General features: G+C 44.8%; 1 long non-coding RNA gene across 2 annotated transcripts in view; it reads left to right on the top strand.

The window, feature by feature from the left end:
- The window catches only part of LOC141153163 (uncharacterized), a 154,308-nt gene that overhangs the window by 79,297 nt on the left and 47,537 nt on the right, over positions 1–27,474 (top strand). For both annotated transcript variants that reach the window (XR_012247250.1, XR_012247249.1), the window contains exons 4-5: positions 5,374–5,502; positions 18,422–18,590. This is a non-coding gene — a long non-coding RNA (uncharacterized lncRNA). The remainder of the gene's footprint in view (positions 1–5,373; positions 5,503–18,421; positions 18,591–27,474) is intronic.

Consider the following 27,474-nt stretch of genomic DNA (forward strand, 5'->3'; position numbering starts at 1 on the left):
GCTGCCCTGAGGCCATACCCCTCCCGTTGGGGGTTATACCACCACGCTGCACATCCTCATACACCTGGCCTCAGTGGACTGTTCTGCAGCGGCGGCTTCAAAGCCGCACTCAATGGGTGGCGTAGTCGATCAAGTTAACATCTACTGCCATAGACCGCCACTTAGTCTGACTCCCTGGGCACGGACCGGATCACCGCCACGAGACTACAACCCTAAAGAGATCCGGCTCCGGGTAAGCTCCCGCGTGCGCAACGCAGCGCGACACAGGCCCAGGGGCGCGTCAATAGCATGAGACAGACTCTACAACCCACAGAAGTTGCTCAGGTAGTGCAGCTCATCCAGTATGGCACATCAATGCGAGCTGTGGCAAGAAGGTTTGCTGTGTCTGTCAGCGTAGTGTCCAGAGGCTGGAGGCGCTACCAGGAGACAGGCCAGTACACCAGGAGACGTGGAGGGGGCCGTAGGAGGGCAACAACTCAGCAGCAGGACCGCTACCTCCACCTTTGTGCAAGGAGGAACAGAAGGAACACTGCCAGAGCCCTGCAAAATGACCTCCAGCAGGCCACAGATGTGCATGTGTCTGCACAAACGGTTAGAAACCGACTCCATGAGGGTGGTATGAGGGCCCGACGTCCACAGATGGGGGTTGTGCTCACAGCCCAACACCGTGCAGGACACTTGGGATTGGCCACAGAACACCAGGATTGGCAAAGTCGCCACTGGCGCCCTGTGCTCTTCACAGATGAAAGCAGGTTCACACTGAGGACATGTGACAGAATCTGGAGACGCCGTGGAGAGCGATCTGCTGCCTGCAACATCCTTCAGCATGACCGGTTTGGCAGTGGGTCAGTAATGGTGTGGGGTGGCATTTCTTTGGAGGTCCGCACAGCCCTCCATGTGCTCGCCAGAGGTAGCCTGACTGCCATTAGGTACCGAGATGAGATCCTCAGACTCCTTGTGAGACCATATGCTGGTGTGGTTGGCCCTGGGTTCCTCCTAATGCAAGACAATGCCAGACCTCATGTGGCTGGAGTGTGTCAGCAGTTCCTGCAAGATGAAGACATTGAAGCTATGGACTGGCCCACCCGTTCCCCAGACCTGAATCCGATTGAGCACATCTGGGACATCATGTCTCGCTCCATCCACCAGCGTCACGTTGCAACACAGACTGTCCAGGAGTTGGCAGATGCTTTAGTCCAGGTCTGGGAGGAGATCCCACAGGAGACTATCCGCAACCTCATCAGGATCATGCCCAGGCATTGTAGGGAGGTCATACAGGCACGTGGAGACCACACACAATACTGAGCCTTATTTTGACTTGTTTTAAGGACATTATATTAAAGTTGGATCAGCCTGTACTGTATTTTTCCACTTTAATTTTGGGGGTGACTTCAAATCCAGGCGTCCATTGGTTAATAAATTTGATTTCCATTGATGATGTTTGTGTGATTTTGTTGTCAGCACATTCAACTTTGTATAGAACAAAGTATTCAATGAGAATATTTCATTCATTCAGATCTAGGATGTGTTATTTGAGTGTTCCCTTTATTTTTTTGAGCAGTGTGTGTATATATGTGTGTGTATATGTGTGTGTGTGTGTGTGTGTGTGTGTGTGTGTATATATATATATATATATATATGTGTATATATATATATATATATATATACATATATATAATATACAGTACAGACCAAAAGTTTAGACACACCTTCTCATTTAAAGATTTTTCTGTATTTTCATGACTTTGAAAATTGTACATTCACACTGAAGGCATCAAAACTATGAATTAACACATGTGGAATTATATACTTATTATTATTGTGGAATTATATACCCCATTTATAAGGCAAGAAATCCCACTTATTAAACCTGACAGGGCACACCTGTGAAGTGAAAACCATTTCCGGTGACTACCTCTTGAAGCTCATCAAGAGAATGCCAAGAGTGTGCAAAGCAGTCATCAAAGCAAAAGGTGGCTACTTTGAAGAATCTAGAATATAAGACATATTTTCAGTTGTATCACACTTTTTTGTTAAGTATATAATTCCACATGTGTTAATTCATAGCTTTGATGCCTTCAGTGTGAATGTACAATTTTCTAAGTCATGAAAATACAGAAAAATCTTTAAATGAGAAGGTGTGTCCAAACTTTTGGTCTATACTGTGTGTGTATACAGTTATATGAAAAAGTTTGGGCACCCCTATTAATCTTAAGCTTAATGTTTTATAAAAATTGGTGTTTTTGCAACAGCTATTTCAGTTTGATATATGTAATAACTGTTGGACACAGTAATGTTTCTGCCTTGAAATTAGGTTTATTGTACTAACAAAAAATGTGCAATCTGCATTCAAACAAAATTTGACAGGTGCATAAGTATGGGCACCCTTATCATTTTCTTGTTTTAAATACTCCTACCTACTTTTTACTGACTTACTAAAGCACTTTTTTTGGTTTTGTAACCTCATTGAGCTTTGAACTTCATAGCCCGGTGTATGCAATCATGAGAAAAGCTACTTAAAGTGGCCACTTGCAAGTTGTTCTCCTGTTTGAATCTCCTCTGAAGAGTAGCATCATGGGCTCCTCAAAACAACTGTCAAATGATCTGAAAACAAAGATTATTCAACATAGTTGTTCAGGGGAAGGATACAAAAAGCTGTCTCAGAGATTTAATCTGTCTGTTTCCACTGTGAGGAACATAGTAAGGAAATGGAAGAACACAGGGACAGTGCTTGTTAAGGCCAGAAGTGGCAGGCCAAGAAAAACATCAGAAAGGCAGAGAAGAAGAATGGTGAGATCAGTCAAGGACAATCCTCAGACCACCTCCAGAGAGCTGCAGCATCAACTTGCTGCAGATGGTGTCACTGTGCATCGGTCAACTATACAACGCACTTTGCACAAGGAGAAGCTGTATGGGAGAGTGATGCGAAAGAAGCCGTTTCTGCAAGCACGCCACAAACAGTCGGCTGAGGTATGCAAAAGCACATTTGGAGAAGCCAATTTCTTTTTGGAAGAAGGTCCTGTGGACTGATGAAACCAAGATTGAGTTGTTTGGTCATACAAAAAGGCTTTATGCATGACGGTAAAAAAACACAGCATTCCAAGAAAAACACTTGCTACCCACAGTAAAATTTGGTGGAGGTTCCATCATGCTTTGGGGCTGTGTGGCCAATGCCGACACCGGGAATCTTGTTAAAGTTGAGGGACGCATGGATTCCACTCAGTATCAGCAGATTCTTGATGATAATGTTCAAGAATCAGTGATAAAGTTGAAGTTATGCATGGGATTGATCTTTCAGCAAGACAATGATCCAAAACATCGCTCCAAATCTACTCAGGCATTCATGCAGAGGAACAATTACAATGTTCTGGAATGGCCATCCCAGTCCCCAGACCTGAATATCATTGAACATCTGTGGGATCATTTGAAGAGGGCTGTCCATGCTCGGCGACCACAAAACTTAACTGAACTGGAATGGTTTTGTAAAGAGGAATGGTCAAAAATACCTTCATCCAGGATCCAGGAACTCATTAAAAGCTACAGGAAGCGACTAGTGGCTGTTATTTTTGCAAAAGGAGGATCTACTAAATATTAATGTCACTTTTCTGGTGAGGTGCCCATACTTATGCACCTGTCAAATTTTGTTTGAATGCAGATTGCACATTTTCTGTTAGTACAATAAACCTCATTTCAAGGCAGAAACATTACTGTGTCCAACAGTTATTACATATATCAAACTGAAATAGCTGTTGCAAAACACCAATTTTTATAACACATTAAGCTTAAGATTAATAGGGGTGCCCAAACTTTTTCATATAACTGTATATATATATATAATATATATATATGTGTGTATATATATATATATATATATATATATATATATATATATATATATATAATCTCTCTCATATTGTTGAAGTTATAAATGATATCCATTTGCCTACACGTGGTTTTATGTAGAACACTGTTTGCTTTTACTACTATTTTATCACTGTATAGCAGCATCTTTAGAGATCCTACGTGTCTTTTTTACGCTGAACAACAGTTCTTATCTCATTGATTTGACATATAAAGCTCAGATTGTAAGTGCTCGTAATAAATCAAGGCCATTATTCCTTGACAGCCTGACTCAATGTCTGAAAATGTTGCTGGAAAGAACTGTAGCTCATAGCAGTGAGAAGTCTATACATTGTGATCCATACGTTGTCATAAACCAGATGAAGTCATTCTCTTTCTGTGAACTATATAGTTCCATTCACATCACATATTTTCCTACTCCCCCTCTCCCTTTTTTTTCCTTGAGAGTGGAAACATTTTCAACTTGGAAACATTTGGAAGTAATCTAGGCATTTTGTGGGTTATTCTGTGTCTAACATGTGCAGATAAAGGGAAAGGACTAAGATATAATTAAGGGGTTCATTTACAGAGCACAGAGTTTGCTCCCCTCCCTAAATAATAACTGAATACTGGCCTGGCTGTATTGTGAGTGGAAGTTGCCTAGCACCGTCCTCTCTTAAGAGCAGTCCCATGATGTAGGGTCATTATCGTGTTATTGAGGCTCGTTTTGTTGTTAACGGTTCAGAGGTTATCAATTACCTCCAGTCAGGACTGTCGATAACATCACTGATGATGATCGGATGGGACATGAGTAGTTGTGGCAGATGTTTGTGAGCTTCTAATAGTCACCTGTTTTTACAGATGTTGTAAATCAGGTCTGGTATTGCATAATGGACTCAGGGTTCACTTTATTGTTATGCAATGCAGTGTCTCAAGGGGCATTTCCCACCATAATTGAATAATCAGTCATGTAGAATTGATACAGAAGGGCAGGATGAAAACAATTTTTTCCATAATTTGTATTTTTTTACAATACAAATATTTGCAAAAAAAAAATTAAATGAGCTGCATGGAATACTTGTTTATATAATTTTTTATGGGCCAATATATACAAGTGTACAGGCAAACTGCTTCATATGTCTGGGGCATGCCTTTGTCGTGTGTGGTGAGGAACATTGGGATGATAGCTGAAGGGCACTTAAAGATGTGTAATATTTTGACTAAATCTTTGACATGAAACATATTTTGTAAAAATTTGTGTTTGTTTTATTTTAAAAAGTTGTACTGAATTTGTCTGCAATCTTCATTCCTTCCTTCATTTTCAGACCCCCCTATAAGCAGTTTGCTACCTGCTCTTATTCTCAGACTTTTCTTTTGTGAGATGTCTCTCCCAGTAATACATGCTGGATGTGAGGTCTGTTTGGCCAGGAGGCTACTGTCTTAACGAGCTTTCATGTACCAGTACAGCTTCATATCTGTAGTGATTTCCCCTTTTACAGCTCATGTGTTTTCCTCCCTACCTACTACTTACAGGACTGATCTGCCATGCACAACGTTATCCCTGCTGCTGTATATTAACACTGGGAGAACAGAAGTGGACATCACGAGCACAACGCATGGATTTGCAGCAAGCTAGGTGATAGACTGTGCAGCAGCTAAATGGTAGGTTATGTTTAATAAAGACTATTTGAAAAGTTTCTTAATTTTAGCAACAATAACATGCACATTTATTCTATGTTGATGTATGTTCTGCTTACAGTACAAAAACTTCATTTACAGCTCATTGGCTCTATTCTACCAGCACCATTGAGTCATTCCAGCACCACAAGACACATATTTTACTACTGGGCAAAAAGGATCAACCCACTATCCATAAATGAGGATTTAGCGTTATCATAGAGTGAAGGTATTCTTCTCATCATCCATGGGCAAGAAGATGGACTAATGACCAATTAAGAATGCTCCATTTCATACTGGGGCTGTATTTTTCTTTCTTTTGTAGATAAGACAGAAAACTTTGATCTTCATTAACATAGAAACAAAGGACATCTGGAAAAAGACATAGACATTAACCAGTACCTTCAGCAGAGTATCTGAGAGAGGAAATTGTCTTTAGATACTTGATATTTGAAGGAAACCCCAAATGCCAAAGAAAACAGCACAGAAGAAAATTTTTACACAAGATATATATATATATATATATATACTGTATATATAGTGACGGGAGCAGGGGCGGACACAGACTGTAGTGGGCCCCTGTGCAAGAAATTTTTGGGGGCCCCCCCCTGCCCTTCATAAGGCAACAAAGTTATGTAAACATAACCCCCCTATGTGCATCTCTCACCCCCCCATGTGCAGCTCTCATCCCCCCCATGTGCAGCTCACCCCCCCGTGCATCTCTCATCCCCCCCGTGCATCTCTCATCCCCCCCTGTGCATCTCTCATCCCCCCCTGTGCATCTCTCATCCCCCCATGTGCAGCTCACCCCCCGTGCATCTCTCATCCCCCCCGTGCATCTCTCATCCCCCCCATGCATCTCTCATCCCCCCAATGTGCATCTCTCATCCCCCCCATGTGCATCTCTCATCCCCCCCATGTGCATCTCTCATCCCCCCCATGTGCATCTCTCACCCCCCCATGTGCATCTCTCATCCCCCCATGTGCATCTCTCACCCCCCCATGTGCATCTCTCATCCCCCCCATGTGCATCTCTCACCCCCCCATGTGCATCTCTCACCCCCCCATGTGCATCTCTCACCCCCCCATGTGCATCTCTCATCCCCCCCGTGCATCTCTCATCCCCCTGTGCATCTTTCATCCCCCCCGTGCATCTCTGATTCCCCCCACTCCTAGTTAATTAATTGTATTTAAAAAAAATAAAACTAGTTATACTTACCCCCATGCGATCCCTGCAGAATCCTGGCGCTCGTCCACGTCGCTGCCACCAGGTTCTCCTGACGTTCGGCCATGTGACGGCGCCACATGCATAGCCAGCAGCTTTTGTTTTGGCCAAAAGATTTTTAAAGCCGCCACCACGATAAGGTAGACTCTTCTGGCCGGGCCGAACTCTAACCTATTAAAATTTTCTTAAAATATCCAATACTCTTTTTAGATATATTTTTATTTAGTTTTCTTTAAGGGAATGTGTCATATACATTTTTTTTTAAAATGACCAATAATACCACATACAGGGAATACCGCCACACCATGACCAGACCACATATTACCACAACATAGTGACCGAATAATGCCACACGGAAGGGAGAAAAACTGCCACACCATGACCAGACCACATATTACCACCACATTACTAATATTACCACCACATTACTAATATTACCATAAGTGTCATTATACACGGGAGCTCTATACATGGTATGTATAATGTAAGTGTCCAGGTAATCTAGTGATCACCAGTGACATTATACACAGGAGCTCTGTATATAGTGTCAGTGTACAGGTAATACAGTGATCACCAGTGACATTATACACAGGAGCTCTGTATATAGTGTACAGGTAATACAGTGATCACCAGTGACATTATACACAGGAGCTCTGTATATAGTGTACAGGTAATACAGTGATCACCAGTGACATTATACACAGGAGCCCGGTACATAGTATATAGTGTAAGTGTACATGTAATACACTGACTCACTGGTGACGTCTCTAGGTGAAGTCCTTCAGCTACGCTTTTCTCCTTCATCCAACACAGACCACCATCACGTCTTCCAGCCAGGACTCGTCTCTGCATAAAATAACACAGTTATCTAGAGCACTTTCCCCAACTTCTACATTACACAGCTGAATACAGACGTGCATCCACCATCAATATATGGTTAGTTATTATACAACCTACCATTCCAAATATAAATTGTAATCCACCACGGTGCCCCCATTAACTGTAAATAGGCACTTAATATATAATTTAATTAGAACCTCTACTCTTTCCGCCAATTTGTTACCAGTTACACTCCTGCATCCGCAACGCCCCCTACTCTATACTTCCTGCTCCCCGCATTCATTATTTACATGCACCCCCTGCCCCAATTCATTATATCATGTCCGTGCTCTCCCCACCCCATCATCATTTACTCTCCCCCACCCCACATTCATTATGTGCAGCTCATTATCCCCCTACTCCCAATTCCCCCATGTGCAGCTCATTTTCTCCCAATTCCCCCATGTGCAGCTCTCATCCCCCCCATGTGCAGCTCTCAAACCCCCCCATGTGCAGCTCTCAATCCCCCCCATGTGCAGCTCTCAAACCCCCCCATGTGCAGCTCTCACCCCCCCATGTGCAGCTCTCACCCCTCCATGTGCAGCTCTCATCTCCCCCATGTGCACATCTCTCATCCCCCTCCCCCCATGTACACCTCTCTCATCCCCCCCATGTGCACATCTCTCATCCCCCCATGTGCACATCTCTCATCCCCCCATGTGCACATCTCTCATCCCCCCCATGTGCACATCTCTCATCCCCCCCATGTGCACATCTCTCACCCCCCCCATGTGCACATCTCTCATCCCCCCCCCACATGTACACATCTCTCATCCCCCTCCCCCACATGGGCACTTCTCTCATCTCCCTCCCCCACATGTGCACCTCTCTCATCCCCCTCCCCCACATGTGCACCTCTCTCATCCCCCTCCCCCACATGTGCACCTCTCTCATCCCCCTCCCCACACGTGCACCTCTCTCAACCCCCTCCACCACATGTGCACCTCTCTCATCCCCCTCCACCACATGTGCACCTCTCTCATCCCCCTCCACCACTTGTGCACCTCTCTCATCCCCCTCCACCACATGTGCACCTCTCTCATCCCCCCCACATGTGCACCTCTCTCATCCCCCTCCACCTCATGTGCATCTCTCATCCCCCATCACATGTGCATCTCTCATCCCCCCCCACATGTACATCTCTCACCCCCCCACATGTGCATCTCTCACCCCCCCACATGTGCATCTCTCATCTCCCCTCCCAGATGTGCATCTCTCATCTCCCCCCCACACATGTGCATCTCTCATCTCCCCCCCCACACATGTGCATCTCTCATCTCCCCCCCACACATGTGCATCTCTCACCCCCCCTCCATGTGCATCTCTCACCCCCCCACATGTGCATCTCTCACCCCCCCACATGTGCATCTCTCATCTCCCCTCCCACATGTGCATCTCTCATCTCCCCCCCCACATGTGCATCTCTCACCCCCCCCACATGTGCATCTGTCACCCCCCCACATGTGCATCTCTCATCTCTCCCCCCCACATGTGCATCTCTCATCTCCCCCCCACACATGTGCATCTCTCACCCCCCCTCCATGTGCATCTCTCACCCCCCCACATGTGCATCTCTCACCCCCCCACATGTGCATCTCATCTCCCCTCCCACATATGCATCTCTCATCTCCCCCCCCACATGTGCATCTCTCACCCCCCCCACATGTGCATCTCTCACCCCCCCCCACATGTGCATCTCTCATCTCCCCCCCCCCACATGTGCATCTCTCATCTCCCCCCCCCACATGTGCATCTCTCATCTCCCCCCACTCCTAGTTAATTGTATTTAAAAAAAAATAAAACTTGTTATACTTACCCCCATGCGATCCCTGCAGAATCCTGGCGCTCGTCCAAATCGCTGACACCAGGTTCTCCTGACTTCCGGCCATGTGACGGCGCCGTCACATGACCGGAAGTCAGGGGAATCATGAAGGCGCTGCCGCAGCAGCGCAGCGCTGAGGTGTCCCGGACCCGGCGCTTAGCATGGGGCCGGGGGCCCCATGAGGAGAGAGACGCATAAGAGGGGGGCCCCCAACGGGGCTCCGAGGGGGCCCCTACCGGCTGGGCCCCATACTGGAGTCAGGGCAGTCATGCCCTGATGGCGGCCCTGCTGGAGGCTGGAGGGGCCCCCTCTCCCTCGGGGCCCCCGTTCAATGAACGGGCTGCACGGGCGGTAGTTCCGCCCCTGGACGGGAGGAGCCATTCATGGCTCAGTGAGAGAGTAGAAATGTTACTTGAAGATGTTCTCAAGCCTTTAGTTTACAAAGATTGGTTATTACATCATTGTCCATGTCTTTTCCTGTAAGGTCTATCTTTGAAAGGAAAAGGAATCTATCAGCAAGTTTTGCTATGGAATCTGTGAGCTGTATGATGTAGGGGCAGAGAGCTGGGATACAATCCCTGTTTTTCCTGCTGTGGATGTAGCAGTGGTCAGAATGCTGAGCCCTGTATAGCCCCGCCTACACCCCTAATTGGCAGTTTCCTTTGTACATTGTCAGCAAGCTGTCAATCAGTGGTGGGGGCGGGGTTACACAGACTAGCCTGACTGGCCTGCACAGGACACCTAGTCCAGCAGTGATAATCAGCTGATAAAACACTGATTGTACTGAAACTACAGCACACAGACAAGTTAGTGACATGTCCCTAGAATCAGGCTCTCTTCCTATGAATTAAATGGCAAAAACCTGCTGACAGATTCCTTTTAATTAGGAAAACTGCATGATGGGGTCGTCCTCTGTATTCCCTTTGGGATATAATGGTATCTACAATCATTATTGTCCTATATTAAAGGATCATGACAGGTTATACATGCTGTCTGATCCACGGGAAGCATGCTTCAGACACTGTAATATACCAGCCATGTATGTTTGACTGTAAGATGCTGCAGCCTCCTTAAAAGCCATCGGGGGCAAGCTACACGGGTGATTAGTTGGACAGACTGGTCTCTGGCTTCTCCCCACTCGCTACCAATAACTGACAGGTATTTCCCTATACACGCACACAGGGAAAGACCTGTCACTTTTGTGTAGCAGGTGGGGAGAAGCCACTGGGTGTCGCCTTTCAGACTAGTCTCCCGTGTGGCTCAATCCCTGGTGACTTTTAATGTATACTTTTCTCTGAACCACCACAGCGTGGGAGAGTCATAAATATATGGCTGAACTCATACAACCAGTGCCTGATACATTGGGCCCGTGGATAGGGCAGTCAATGCTGCTATCACGTCTTAATCAATACAATGCATCTAAGCTGGGATATGCCATAATTACATCATTACATTGTATGCAGTATTATATTGGCTCAATTTGACTGGGACATTCTATCTAAAATATCATCTAAAACGTGTTTTTTTTTACAAGTTAGAAAGCCCCTGTTCTACTATGTTTTACTAAACTGATATATGATATTGTGGGAGCTCATTTCCATTGAACATTATGCATAGTGAGACCGAGTATGATTTACATCTGTCCTGTAAGCAGACATTTCTACATTAGGCAGATCCTTCCTAGACTTTATTTTGATCCGCAGACCGTCGGGAATTGTGCTGGATCATCGTCTTTTCGTGTCGGGCTTGGGTGTTACTTTACAAATCTGGGTGCACGCTGTTTACATTTCCATTGGGTTTCCCCCCGATTGATACCTCCTTAGGGTCTGGTTCTATGTTCCTTCACCACAGTCAACATGAATATGCAGGAGAAATGATTTTGTGGTTTAAGAATCCCAAAGTGAATTTTTTCATCGATGCGTAATTGCACTAGGCACTTTTCATTTTTAGAGAATACTGAGCCATGAAGCATTTTGCCAGTCTGGCAGACATATTTATTGTTAATCTTTTTCCAGAGTAAGTGATTTATTTTGTCTTAAGCCTCATACATTTATTGGTGTATTACTTGCTGTGCTAAATAGTCCATAGTTTCCAAATTCACAGCAATCCTCCTTTTACTCTAAGGCTTGATATTTGTCATTTAAATTCCATTTACTCACTATTATTTTTATTCTACTTATTTTATCTTTGTACATATTTTATAGGCTTCTACTTAGTTGGTTCAAATCCATTACACTATCCCAGAAGGATATACAAATTTCCAGTCTCCAGCCATTTGTTTGGACACATAAAAGTTATCACATTTAGAGTCTTACAACAATGGCACAGCCACACTTCGCCCATCAACAATGATACCTTGAACTTTGAGACCTAGAATGATGAATCCATGACGCTTGCAATGTTAGATAAATGGCATTCCAGTAGATGTATCTAGCATAATGTTTTTTTTAAACATTAAAGCACTACCCAGTTTTGAGGCTCAGCTACTGAATCGAAAGGATAAATAAAGCTACATTTTGTTTTTTTGGCTTCCTCTGTTGGTAAGGTGCAGGATTTGCCATGTTCTGGCTGGTGAGGCCCCAGTTGAAACACAATTGAGGAGCACTGCATTCTCAGTGATGTCGCCGCTGATCTCTAGTGATGGATAGGTGGCATTCTCAGTGATGTCATCGCTGATCTCTAGTGATGGATAGGCGGCATTCTCAGTGATGTCGCCGCTGATCTCTAGTGATGGATAGGAGGCATTCTCAGTGATGTCACTGCTGATCTCTAGTGATGGATAGGCGGCATTCTCAGTGATGTCACTGCTGATCTCTAGTGATGGATAGGAGGCATTCTCAGTGATGTCACCGCTGATCTCTAGTGATGGATAGGTGGCATTCTCAGTGATGTCACCGCTGATCTCTAGTGATGGATAGGCGGCATTCTCAGTGATGTCACCGCTGATCTCTAGTGATGGATAGGTGGCATTCTCAGTGATGTCACCGCTGATCTCTAGTGATGGATAGGTGGCATTCTCAGTGATGTCATCGCTGATCTCTAGTGATGGATAGGCGGCATTCTCAGTGATGTCGCCGCTGATCTCTAGTGATGTCACTGCTGATCTCTAGTGATGGATAGGCGGCATTCTCAGTGATGTCACCGCTGATCTCTAGTGATGGATAGGCGGCATTCTCAGTGATGTCACCGCTGATCTCTAGTGATGGATAGGAGGCATTCTCAGTGATGTCACCACTGATCTCTAGTGATGGATAGGAGGCATTCTCAGTGATGTCACCGCTGATCTCTAGTGATGGATAGGAGGCATTCTCAGTGATGTCACCGCTGATCTCTAGTGATGGATAGGAGGCATTCTCAGTGATGTCACTGCTGATCTCTAGTGATGGATAGGCGGCATTCTCAGTGATGTCACCGCTGATCTCTAGTGATGGATAGGAGGCATTCTCAGTGATGTCACCGCTGATCTCTAGTGATGGATAGGAGGCATTCTCAGTGATGGCACTGCTGATCTCTAGTGATGGATAGGAGGCATTCTCAGTGATGTCACCGCTGATCTCTAGTGATGGATAGGTGGCATTCTCAGTGATGTCACCGCTGATCTCTAGTGATGGATAGGCGGCATTCTCAGTGATGTCACCGCTGATCTCTAGTGATGGATAGGTGGCATTCTCAGTGATGTCACCGCTGATCTCTAGTGATGGATAGGTGGCATTCTCAGTGATGTCATCGCTGATCTCTAGTGATGGATAGGCGGCATTCTCAGTGATGTCGCCGCTGATCTCTAGTGATGTCACTGCTGATCTCTAGTGATGGATAGGCGGCATTCTCAGTGATGTCACCGCTGATCTCTAGTGATGGATAGGCGGCATTCTCAGTGATGTCACCGCTGATCTCTAGTGATGGATAGGAGGCATTCTCAGTGATGTCACCACTGATCTCTAGTGATGGATAGGAGGCATTCTCAGTGATGTCACCGCTGATCTCTAGTGATGGATAGGAGGCATTCTCAGTGATGTCACCGCTGATCTCTAGTGATGGATAGGCGGCGTTCTCAGTGATGTCACCGTTGATCTCTAGTGATGGATAGGCGGCATTCTCAGTGATGTCACCACTGATCTCTAGTGATGGATAGGCAGCATTCTCAGTGATGTCACCGCTGATCTCTAGTGATGGATAGGAGGCATTCTCAGTGATGTCACCGCTGATCTCTAGTGATGGATAGGAGGCATTCTCAGTGATGTCACCGCTGATCTCTAGTGATGGATAGGAGGCATTCTCAGTGATGTCACCGCTGATCTCTAGTGATGGATAGGAGGCATTCTCAGTGATGTCACCGCTGATCTCTAGTGATGGATAGGCGGCATTCTCAGTGATGTCACCGCTGATCTCTAGTGATGGATAGTTGGCATTCTCAGTGATGTCACCGCTGATCTCTAGTGATGGATAGGAGGCATTCTCAGTGATGTCACCGCTGATCTCTAGTGATGGACAGGCGGCATTCTCAGTGATGTCACCGCTGATCTCTAGTGATGGATAGGCGGCATTCTCAGTGATGTCATCGCTGATCTCTAGTGATGGATAGGTGGCATTCTCAGTAATGTCACTGCTGATCTCTAGTGATGGATAAGTGGCATTCTCAGTGATGTCACCTCTGATCTCTAGTGATGAATAGGCGGCATTCTCAGTAATGTCACCGCTGATCTCTAGTGATGGATAGGAGGCATTCTCAGTGATGTCACCGCTGATCTCTAGTGATGGATAGGCGGCATTCTCAGTGATGTCACCGCTGATCTCTAGTGATGGATAGGGGCATTCTCAGTGATGTCACCGCTGATCTCTAGTGATGGATAGGCGGCATTCTCAGTGATGTCACCGCTGATCTCTAGTGATGGATAGGCGGCATTCTCAGTGATGTCACCACTGATCTCTAGTGATGGATAGGAGGCATTCTCAGTGATGTCACTGCTGATCTCTAGTGATGGATAAGTGGCATTCTCAGTGATGTCACCTCTGATCTCTAGTGATGAATAGGCGGCATTCTCAGTAATGTCACCGCTGATCTCTAGTGATGGATAGGCGGCATTTTCAGTGATGTCACCGCTGATCTCTAGTGATGGATAAGTGGCATTCTCAGTGATGTCACCGCTGATCTCTAGTGATGGATAAGTGGCATTCTCAGTGATGTCACCGCTGATCTCTAGTGATGGATAGGCGGCATTCTCAGTGATGTCACCGCTGATCTCTAGTGATTGATAGGCGGCATTCTCAGTGATGTCACCGCTGATCTCTAGTGATGGATAGGTGGCATTCTCAGTGATGTCACCGCTGATCTCTAGTGATGGATAAGTGGCATTCTCAGTGATGTAACCGCTGATCTCTAGTGATGGATAGGCGGCATTCTCAGTGATGTCACCGCTGATCTCTAGTGATGGATAGGTGGCATTCTCAGTGATGTCACCGCTGATCTCTAGTGATGGATAAGTGGCATTCTCAGTGATGTCACCGCTGATCTCTAGTGATGGATAGGCGGCATTCTCAGTAATGTCACCTCTGATCTCTAGTGATGGATAAGTGGCATTCTTAGTGATGTCACCGCTGATCTCTAGTGATGGATAAGTGGCATTCTCAGTGATGTCACTGCTGATCTCTAGTGATGGATAAGTGGCGTTCTCAGTGATGTCACCGCTGATCTCTAGTGATGAATAGGCGGCATTCTCTGTATCATCTTGGTTTCTTTTGTTGTGTGTCGTCTGCAGATATACTTTAGAAGACAATTACTTTGTTACTTCTCTTTTCCTTGTTATGTGTAAGCTTTAATAAGCTATTGTTGCCACGTATGTATAATCCTTTCCTATGATCTGGACATGTAAGCCTTCACATTTTTCCTCCCGCCGGGGATCCTTGACATTGTACCTAACCTTTTTATTACCCTCAAGCCAAAAATCTATAAAAGATCTGGCAAATGACAAAAGAATTTCTCTGGAGTGTGTGGCAAAATGTTCTGGTTTTATTTGATATCTATTAAAACAGCATGTTTCATAATTGTAAACCAAATCTTTATATATTCTGGATAAGTCGATGGCACCAGATGCAACTGTACATCTGCAGCATTATGTGGAAGGTACGAGCAAAGAGTTTTGGATGGACAGTTAAAGGGAAACTTAACTCTGTGAAGTGAGCATTAAAGGTTTACTCAGCACGAGGCATGGAATGGCCAGGAGCAATAGATTGCACATGTGCTGAGTGGTGAAGATCAAAGAGCGGACTTCTCAGATCCCAGATACTGTCCTCAGCAAAAATGAATCTGTTCAACAGACATCCTAATATAGTTAAATGGCTGAAAGTGGACTGCAAAACTTTATAAAACTATACCCTGGCCCAGAGTCGCACAATCTTTGGTAGTACTTAAACTACATGACATGATGTGGGTTGAAAAATGATTTTACCTTTGAAGGGGGTCTTCTAATTGTTTATAAATTAGGCTGGACAGTTAATTTCCATCTACCTTATTATTGCATATCGACCACCTGCCTTCATCCCCGAGCCAGATCAGAGAGCCCTTGTAAAGAGTGACACCTGCTCTGGAGACCCGACACAACAAAGTATTACATGGTCATCAATGCATTATAATAATGTAATGCTGCACTGACTGTCAGGATGTAGACAAGTCGGACCCCTGGGGCAGATTAGTTAATCTCTTGAGGTGGATTATTTCTAGCAAAGAGTTGTCTATATGGGGCAAGCTTTTCAGTTATAGAGTAAATCATCCTGTCTGTTCCATCCAGTGTGGTATTGCCTCTCCGCTTACTTTTAGTGAATAAAACCTTTATTATTTAGGATTTGTTCAGCTTCTTATTGTGGGATTAGAAGCGGATTCTCATCAAAGTCCATGTCCGATAACTTTCTCTTGCTTGCTGATTGGACAAAAGTGCTGTGTTTGCCAGTGTGTACCAAGGACTAGCCGTAAGCATGACGTAATGCATCTTTATTGCTAAACGCTGTGGTTTTCAAGTTGATAAAATGTTAGCACAGGTTTACAGACAAAACAATGCCGCCATTAACATTGAATGTAAAAACTGCACCAAGTTAATGTTAAAGGATTTTCTTTTTAACTACTGAAGTGGGTAAAATTGCAAAGTGCTTGTAAGAAGAACAAGAAACTTACATGTTATTAAAACTCCTGTGCGTTTTCGAGAACAGAGAGATTGTAATGTATATTGCTTATTGCATAGGTAACCACCAGCCATTATTACTACAGTGCCGCAACGGAGGCCAAACATGCACAGTGCTCACCAGCTCTTTTCCAATAATGCTAGTAATAACTTCTCTGGAGCTGGCAGGATACTTGGAGGGCATTGTTAGCCAGCTTCAGTGTCACTGCGCTTTTTTGATGCTTCAGAGTCAAAGCTGCTTCATACAGCAGCATTACAGATCACACAGTTCAGGCCAGTGGTGAAATGACGCTGCTGGTTGGATCTGTCAATCAAGCAGGAGTACACTGAACACTGGCAGGTAGGAAATGGGGATGCTGGGGAGCGGAGGCTCCTGCAGCTTCATGGTGAGACAACTCCCTTACACTGCTTGTCGGCTCAGCCACACAATGGCTACAACATGTAAAGCCAATAAGGTTTCACCTTCTGGAACTGAACCATAAGTGTTTTCCGTTCACTGTAAGCAGAGATATTGAAAAAATGTATACCATTGTGGCTGCATATTCACCATTTTACTTCTACCCAATTGTACTGTACTTCTGTCTCAATTTGTGCCAAACATATCTTTCATGACTTGCACCATATTATGGATTTTATAAACTTTTCTGCTACTTTTTTGACAAAGGATTTGTGACTTCACTGAAAGGTGTGTGGTTTAAAAGGGCAACACTGTGTGCCAAAATTGAAGCTGAAAATTCTGCCACAAAGTAAGCCAACTAATAATTGACTATATATATACCTTTTATAGGCATCTGCTTAATGAATATTTAGTTCTCCCTTAGTCGTCTTTTTTAAATTTTAAAAACTGTGATGTTTTTCTCAAACAGTCAGTGTTCGAGCTCGCTCACACTTGCGTATAAATCGGAGGAGTGCAATGCCAGAAAAAAAATTATTGCACTTAGACCAATGTTATTCAATGAGAAAAAATTCAAAGCATGCTGTCATTGATTTCACTCCAAAATCTAATGGGTGCGAGGAAAAAATCAGATGCCATACGGACCACCAGAGTGGCATCAGATTATTACGGATACGTTACAATTCTGTAGCATAGGAAACTGTAAATGGTCCTATAAAAGATTAATAGCTGCCGAGTAAAAAAACGGATTGTATACTGACAGTACATGAATGACAAGTGAGAAAAAATCATCCCACTTTTCTGTTTTTTTTGTTTTCTTTTACGCTAGTGTGAACAAACCCTTATAGAAAGGCTTTGTTATACAGTATTTATCTGCAGGCTTCCTATGCAGTGCGAAAAATATCATCTGGGACTTGTATAACTGTGTAGTGTTCTCTATGGAGCTTTTAGTACGAACTCTTTTCAAGCATTACCGGTACATTTTATTTTGACAGTATTTCCATGGAATTTGCAGTCTTTGCTGACTGTAACCACTATTTTTTGCTCGTTTTGGGTTTGCAGGCCATGTTAGCAGCAAACTTCTCAAGGCTTATTGGTGACAGAAAATGAATCTGGCAGACAACCCATTGCCAATGACAACAGAAAATCTGAAACTGCTTCAAGACCAGTTATGTTTCTGACATGTGTTTTTAAACACAGCAGATGTTGAAAAAAAAATGTGCGCTTGGCTTTTTCCATTTTCCTTCCTTTTAACTACACAACTGGGGCAGAGCTTGATTCTCTGGTGCCATCGCTGCTGTACAAGATATCTGTTGGCTGTATTTCCGTCTATAGAGTCTTGTACTATGGGTCAAGCAATTATGTTTAAATCACATTCGAAGTAGCAACTATTCTGTTTTTTTATGTTTCAGTGATACATGACGACTTCTGACTTTAAATGAACTGATTCGCATGCTGCTGCTTCCCATTCTCCAGACAGATCTCAGCCATAATATCATTCACCACTGACGTCGCATGCAACTTACGCCACCAGCTGACAGCTGCATAAAGGTTGTACCTTCAAAAAACAGGATTATATAGGTATGGTGCAAAATCTTTTTGACTGTATTATGCTTTTTCCGTTCTTCTAATGTGACTTCTTCTATAGCATGTGCATGGATTTCTGCCCGGCTCATTGAGTTGAATAGGACAATCGCCAAAATATTAGCAACAGGTCTGCTGTGTGTGAACATAGCCTAACTCAAATATTTGACTGGCTCCCATAATCTGCATACTCCTCTCTTAAAATACTGAATATTGCTTACGTTCAGCAATGTTTTCTTATAGGGGTGTTCTGCTCCACAGTCTTCCACATCAGGAGGTGAGCTGGTAAGTGAGGTCACTTCTACTAGAACCTGATGGATCTCGTGCGCAGATGGCAGATATTATGCTCCTGTAAGATCTGCATGATACCTGTGGATAATGCACACGGCCTGGCTGGTGTCCGCAAAGGTGACATCACCAGCTCAGATCTGGCAGATATCAATAGACATGACATCACCGTCCATTTATCTATCTGTGTATCTCCATCGCCTACCTTCTGACTGTGCTGCTCACCTTTAAAATAGAAAGGTTGACAGAGTATTTTGTCTAGATATAAATTTTAATTTTTTAGCAATATACAAAAATGTTAAGAAGGGTTTGCTTCAGGGTTGAATTAACCTTCACTTACAGAATTTCCTATATTTAAAGTGGTCTTATAAATTGCTGTGCTTCAGATTCCTACCTTCGCATTGTGTCCCTTTTACAGTAAGAAAAAAAATATTTTTCTTCCAGGTTTTAGATGTTTTCCTAACTTACTGTATGTGTCTGTCGTTAAAATGCGACATTGGAGTAACCACAAATCGCTACCATATGTTGACAAACTGTGCTAACATAGGCAGAAATTCTCATCCTAATCCGCTGCCACAAAGCACATGAATGAGCGAGGACTTGTATTTATTTCCAGATCTTAGGCTTTCTATCAATGCAAATAGATTTATTTTATTTCCCGATTATTGCACTATTCTTTGCAATGAAAATGTAGAAGAATAAAAAAGAAGTCAGTGACTTCTTACACCAAGGTCCTAAAGTGCCCAGTTTACCCAGAATTCTTTCTATACCACGTAGATAAAATGACTCCCCAAAATACTTGCTTGTTGGAATCTAACTGCTGCCCGTTGGCAGGAAGCAGTGAGGCAGCGTCATTACCTGGCATCTCGTCACTGCTATGAACGAGGAGAGCTGTTTTGGTGGCAGGGTGATAGATGGCTAAATGTCATTTGCAGTGGACCAGAAGCGGCCTGGAGGATCTCCTGGTGACAACAGCAGGTGTAGTTGTCATCTGATGCATGGTCTTATTATGCCGCCGCCAAAGGAAATTTTGCAGGATATCTTGAGCAGTGTTCCCTCCCTTGTGCTCCAGAGTTTATAGGTTTGAAAATTCCAATTTGTGCAAATAAGTAGAGTTATTTGACCACTTAATCTTCATTACTATATTGTTTCAACTGTTTCCTTTCCATGGCACACTGCATAGAAGGAACACAGATCTCATTGGTCTTTTACAAGGGCCCATAATCTGCCAAATAAGCGTTTTGAAACATCTCTTCTTCCTGATGATGGACCCATGTAAAAATTGGCAGAGATCATCAGGTGAATAAGCAAACACCAGTTTAAGGTCCAAAAATTGTAGTCCGCAGCACATCTCCAAGTGCAGACGTGGTTGTGCTGCCGATAGGAGGCAGCTGAATGGGAATTGAACGATCGCGCTAACACCCGTCCGTCCCTGTACGATTTGCATCAACCTATGTGAAAAGGCCTTTAAATGAACTCCCATCGACTTGTTATATCAGCAGTCTGAGCTCGTGACCTTTATTCCCCAGAATAAACCAGTACTAAAAAGCACCAGCTCCAGACATCAGGAAGTTTCAGCAGAGTCCCCCTTTATGTCACATTGTGCCTGCAGGCATGAATTGGATAGAGCTTGAATCTGTCAATCTGATGGATTTGTATTCTTCTAATTGCCGGGTGGATCCTATAGCTTTGATTTTTCTATAGAAAGCAGCAGAAATTTCTTCTCAAATGCGAGATGTTTTATCTCTGGACTCATTACACAGCCAAAACGCTTGGCTTGGCATTGTGTGTGGAAAGTTTTAGACATCGTTTTAGCTCCAGCTTGTTGGAGAAGTTGACGTCTGAAACGCCAATTTCTCTGCAACTCTTTTTTTAACAATAACAAACCCCGGCCATTTAATGGAGATCCAAATGTAGATCTGGTTCAACCTGTAGAAGCAAATATTGAGGGTCCCCGTCAGCATCTGCACAGATACTGCAGTCTAGATCTGGACTTGTGAAAACGGGTGCTGTTCTCTGTGATTTTGCAGCAGATCTGGTGCTACAATCCCTTGATGTATATGACATTTGAAAAAGCAGTGCACACATGAAACTTTTTCTGTCCTGGAAGCATTTATACAAATTCCAATTGCATTATAAATATATATTTCTGTGGCTGGAGAATGCTATGATCTAGAAACCACCGTGCTTCAATTAGGCCAGTAATAATTGTATGTTACAGCGGAGGCAAGTAAAACCCATGCTAAATATGTCGTCATGAATATCTGTATGTAGGAGAACGTTTTTTTTTTTTGTTTTAATTAAATGCAGTTTAGGAGGTTACATCTAACTGAGGCCATGTTCCCACAAAATGTAAATGTTGAGTTTTTTGCCCCTGCAATTGCTGTGCAGAAAATTCCGTATGTTTAACAGGTTAAGCAAAGGGGATCAGATTTTCTGAGAACTTGTGCCCACAGTGTGTTATTTGTTTTTTTTATATGCCCTTTGACTTTTTTTCGGAAAAATAACCTTGAATGTAAAATCACAGTTGCGTTGGAATTGCTGCATTTCTGCACAAAAAAAGCGTTTAAAAAAAAAATCTGTGTCACGTCTGCACCAAAATGCGTGAAAGAGGCAAAGCACTTATAAAAAGCAACATTAAAAATCGTATGAATTTTGCATCACACGGTTCAAAAGTTGTTCATCTTTTCTATATACAATGATTAAACTTAATTTATGTCCAAGTGGAAGACTTTTGCACATTCTTCTTTTCTTCCAAGGGATTTAAAATCAATTTTCATTCGGTTTATGAATTGATATGTAATGAAACCGATCTGTAGCTTTTTTTTTCATTTTCAGAATTATTTTAGAGAAATCATGAAAATTTCAACCGACAAGCATTTCTACAATGTAAGGAAAAATGAGTCATTTTAACAGGGAGGAATGGGCCTGAGCCTATGGCAAAAGTGACTGCTGCAGCTTAGACAGACATGTCCACTTACTCACAGAAGTCTGGGGATCCTTTGCCAGACATGTTCCATATTCTTTTCTTATTGGGACAATATACCTACTGTCAGAAACATTACACATGAAATGGAAAATACATGTAAATGTCGCATGGGTGGTTGTCTCATGTTATAGTCCCTCGCCACACCTCGAGGAGAGTGCAGTGTGATAGTCTCTTAATTAAACACTGGGAACATTTTTCATTACAGTTGTCAAAGTAAACTAGATTTTCTTGTGTTTTAAGTAGGAGCATATACTGGACTTCATGGGAATTTAAAGCAACTCTCCAGTAGGATAGTCGAACAGATCATCCAAGCAGCTATTGGTTACAAAATAGTAGTCATCATGCCACCTGTGTATCATGCCACCATAGGTTGTAGTCCACCACATTCCCACATGGCATATGATAATTCAATGTTTTTCAAAGCTTTCTATAACTCAAGATTAGCGTTGAGCGAATTTGTTCGGCATTTCAAATTCAGGTTCGTGTTCGGGGTTCCGGCTTTTTCGCTCCAAAAAATTATCTCCGCCCATGAACATCCCTGATTTGCCACGCTGTAACGCAGATGTTATCTGCGTGACATCGTGGCAAATCAGAGGTGTTCATGGGCAGAGACGATATTTTGGCCCGAACAAGCCGGAACCCCGAACACGAACTTTGTGTGACAGCGTGGCAAGTCTGTGCAGAATATGTTGGGGGTGAGTCTGCGCTTGGCTGCTGATCTCCGTTCGGTACCTGGATTCAGCTGTGTTGGCTGGAGCTCTTTCTAAACATACATTTTACCTTCACTCTCGGAACCGTTGCTTATGCCAAGGAGCCCCCCCACCCTTCAAGCAAATTGCTATGAATTACTATGGCAGATAAACACTCTCAGCCTTGTGCTCTATTTACTTCCAATGGACTTGTTATGATCAATTGTTTTTTTGGCATCTTTACTTCTCTATTTTTGTATAGCTGTAAAGGAATATCTGAACTGTGGACAATTGTATTTAATCTTTGTGTTTGATAGTTTTATGATTGATTTTGCTGTGTTTCGCTTTTGTTAGGCCTCGTTTGTAATATTGCAGCAGCGTTTTCTGAATGTGCTGGTAACCATTCTCTTGTAATAGTGATTCTGAGACCCTATTCTTCATCGTTATTACCAGTATAACCACCAGGCCGAAAGAGAAGGATATTACACTGAAAGAGGGCCTGTAGCTAAATCATAATGTGCTGACAATAATTATATAATTTGTGTAGTTCAAAGGTTTTATCGTAAACCTGACTCATCGTGTTGAAGGTGGGGAGTGGGTGGGTATGTGAGAATTATAGTTAAAATATACCTGCCCTTTCACACATTCTATAAAAAAACATGTTTTTAATGCCCACATACAACCAGGGCTGTGGAGTCAGATTTGTGGAGTCTGAGTCAGTATAAAATGGACCAACTCCAACTCCTAAAATTGGGTACAGTAATTCAATGCGGTTTGTGGGGAATATTTTTTCATAAGAATTTGGGAAAGTTCTGAAATGTCCTATAAATGTCTGTCCTATTCCTTATCTAAGGGTCTAGACTTTTAGCTGAGATGAATCTGTGCTACAGTAAATTTATCACTTAAACATGAGCCGTGTATGAGGGAGTCGGAGTTGGTGTCATGGAAATTGAGGAGTCGGAGTTTTGGTTTACCGACTCCACAGCCCTGCATACAACAAGGTAAAGCTGTTTTTAGTGCAGATATCAGTCTAATACTGTATATCCAGGCACTGTCCCAATTTTCATGCTCTGTAAACTTGCTACTCATTCTTTTTTGAGTCTGCGGTTCCTACTCATCAACATTTTTCTGGCAATTTATGTGCAGGAACATCCTTTTCCTCTCACCTTTTAGCATGTATTATGCCTGTTTTTGTCCATGGGCTTGCCTGCCCCAAGCTGAAATCCTTCCTCACTGTTATGTCTGTGTACAGTTTGACAGGAGAGAAAGATTAGCCACATAAATACCTATTTCCTGAAGAGAAACAAAGATCTGCCCCCACTTCCTGTACAAATATATAGACCTGACTCAAAAACCCACCCACTCCTCCTTTCGAGACTCAGTCTCACCTGACCTCATGTAGAGACACACAGATCCACCCCACTTCCTATAGAGACACAGAGACACTCCCCTATTTCCTGCTGAGGCAAAGACTCGCCTCTACTTCCTGTAGAGACAAAGATACGCCCTCACTTCCTGTAGACACAAAGACAAGTCTTTACTTCCTATGTAGAGACGTGCCCTAATTCCATGTAGAGAGACAGATATATCCTCACTTTCTGTAGAGACACAGACATAACCTCACTTCCTTTAGAGACAAAGACACAATCTCACTTTCTGTACAGACACAACCTCACTTCCTATAGAAACAGACACGCCCCTACTTCCTGTAGAAACACAAAGACATTCCCTAACTCCCTGTAGAGAGAGACACACCCTTACTTCCTGTAGAGAGACACAGACACATCCTCACTTTCTGTACAGACAAAGACACCTCCTCAGTTCCTGTAGCGACACAAAGACATGTCCTCACTTCCTGTAGACACACAAAGACACAATCTCACTTTCTGTAGAGACACAGACACCTCCTCAGCTCCTGTAGAGACACAAAGACATGTCCTCACTTCCTGTAGAGACACAAAGACACAATCTCACATTCTGTAGAGACACAGACATGGCCTTACTTTCTGTAGAGACACAAAGACATGTCCTCACTTCCTGTAGAGACACAAAGACACAATCTCACTTTCTGTAGAGACACAGACATGGCCTTACTTTCTGTAGAGACACACACACCCTCACTTCCTGCAGAAACACAAAGACATTCCCTAATTCCCTGTAGAGACACAAAGACACGCCCTCACTTCCAGTAGGCACACACACACGCCCTCACTTCCTGTAGGCACACACACACACGCCCTCACTTCCTGTAGGCACACACACGCCCTCACTTTCTGTAGGCACACACACGCCCTCACTTCCTGTAGGCACACACACGCCCTCGCTTCCTGTAGGCACACACACACGCCCTCACTTCCTGTAGGCACACACACACGCCCTCACTTCCTGTAGGCACACACACACGCCCTCACTTCCTGTAGGCACACACACACGCCCTCACTTCCTGTAGGCACACACACACGCCCTCACTTCCTGTAGGCACACACACACGCCCTCACTTCCTGTAGGCACACACACGCCCTCACTTCCTGTAGGCACACACACACGCCCCCACTTCCTGTAGGCACACACACACCCTCACTTCCTGTAGGCACACACACACGCCCTCACTTCCTGTAGGCACACACACACGCCCTCACTTCCTGTAGGCACACACACACGCCCTCACTTCCTGTAGGCACACACACACGCCCTCACTTCCTGTAGGCACACACACACGCCCTCACTTCCTGTAGGCACACACACACGCCCTCACTTCCTGTAGGCACACACACCCACCCTCACTTCCTGTAGGCACACACACCCGCCCTCACTTCCTGTAGGCACACACACACGCCCTCACTTCCTGTAGGCACACACACACGCCCTCACTCCCTGTAGGCACACACACACACCCTCACTTCCTGTAGGCACACACACACGCCCTCACTTCCTGTAGGCACACACACTCCCTCACTTCCTGTAGGCACACACACACTCCCTCACTTCCTGTAGGCACACACACACGCCCTCACTTCCTGTAGGCACACACACGCCCTCACTTCCTGTAGGCACACACACGCCCTCACTTCCTGTAGGCACACACACGCCCTCACTTCCTGTAGGCACACACACACGCCCTCACTTCCTGTAGGCACACACTGTCACGGGTGTGTCGCCACGAAGATCGTCACGATTACACAGCCTGACTTCTCGCAGCTGACTTTTTGGTGCTTTGTGTTTTTCGGCAGTGAGGGAGTTAATTCTCTCTCTCTCTGTGCTAGACGAGGTCCAGCCTCGCCCAGCTGCAATCAATGCTGCTGTAGTGAGACTCCTTCAAATGCCTGCTGGTCTGTTAGGGAAGTGTCGGTGAAAGCATTTCATGCAGACTAACAGAGCGGATCGTGGTATTTGGAGTTTCAGAGATAAGTGCATTTGGAGTGTTTTTTCCCTTCCTCGCTTTATCATTTATCTCCTTTCCCGTTGGTGTTCCCTCTGTTGTAGTTGTGTAGTTTTTGTATGCAAGGTGGTTTTGGTTTTTCCCTTGTACTGTCTCGTTCGTCTAAGTACTGTGTGTGGGCATATTATTACTTGTCCCCTTTTGTTGTGATCGGGGTCCTTCTCAGGACTAGATTACTTAGGTGCAGGGATCCTCAGGAGGTAGGGGTTACGCTGGCGGCCTGGACCTCTGTACCTTTAACAGTACCTCCAGGTTGAGGGATTAGTCAGGGCCCCAGCTTAGGGTCAGCTTAGGCCCCCTACCTCCAGTATACAGAGACAGCGTGACACACACACGCCCTCACTTCCTGTAGGCACACACACCCGCCCTCACTTCCTGTAGGCACACACACACGCCCTCACTTCCTGTAGGCACACACACACGCCCTCACTTCCTGTAGGCACACACACACGCCCTCACTTCCTGTAGGCACACACACACGCACACACACACGCCCTCACTTCCTGTAGGCACACACACACGCCCTCACTTCCTGTAGGCACACACACACGCCCTCACTTCCTGTAGGCACACACACACGCCCTCACTTCCTGTAGGCACACACACACGCCCTCACTTCCTGTAGGCACACACACACGCCCTCACTTCCTGTAGGCACACACACTCCCTCACTTCCTGTAGGCACACACACGCGCCCTCACTTCCTGTAGGCACACACACACGCCCTGACTTCCTGTAGGCACACACACGCCCTCACTTCCTGTAGGCACACACACACGCCCTCACTTCCTGTAGGCACACACACGCCCTCACTTCCTGTAGGCACACACACCCGCCCTCACTTCCTGTAGGCACACACACGCCCTCAATTCCTGTAGGCACACACACGCCCTCACTTCCTGTAGGCACACACACGCCCTCACTTCCTGTAGGCACACACACGCCCTCACTTCCTGTAGGCACACACACACGCCCTCACTTCCTGTAGGCACACACACACGCCCTCACTTCCTGTAGGCACACACACACGCCCTCACTTCCTGTAGGCACACACACACGCCCTCACTTCCTGTAGGCACACACACACGCCCTCACTTCCTGTAGGCACACACACTCCCTCACTTCCTGTAGGCACACACACACGCCCTCACTTCCTGTAGGCACACACACTCCCTCACTTCCTGTAGGCACATACACTCCCTCACTTCCTGTAGGCACACACACTCCCTCACTTCCTGTAGGCACACACACACGCCCTCACTTCCTGTAGGCACACACACTCCCTCACTTCCTGTAGGCACACACACTCCCTCACTTCCTGTAGGCACACACACGCCCTCACTTCCTGTAGGCACACACACTCCCTCACTTCCTGTAGGCACATACACTCCCTCACTTCCTGTAGGCACACACACGCCCTCACTTCCTGTAGGCACACACACACGCCCTCACTTCCTGTAGGCACACACACACGCC

Source organism: Phyllobates terribilis, unplaced genomic scaffold (assembly GCF_046119375.1).
Source record: "Phyllobates terribilis strain yellow unplaced genomic scaffold, ASM4611937v1 Scaffold_7__3_contigs__length_470593459, whole genome shotgun sequence".
Classification (NCBI taxonomy): domain Eukaryota; kingdom Metazoa; phylum Chordata; class Amphibia; order Anura; family Dendrobatidae; genus Phyllobates; species Phyllobates terribilis.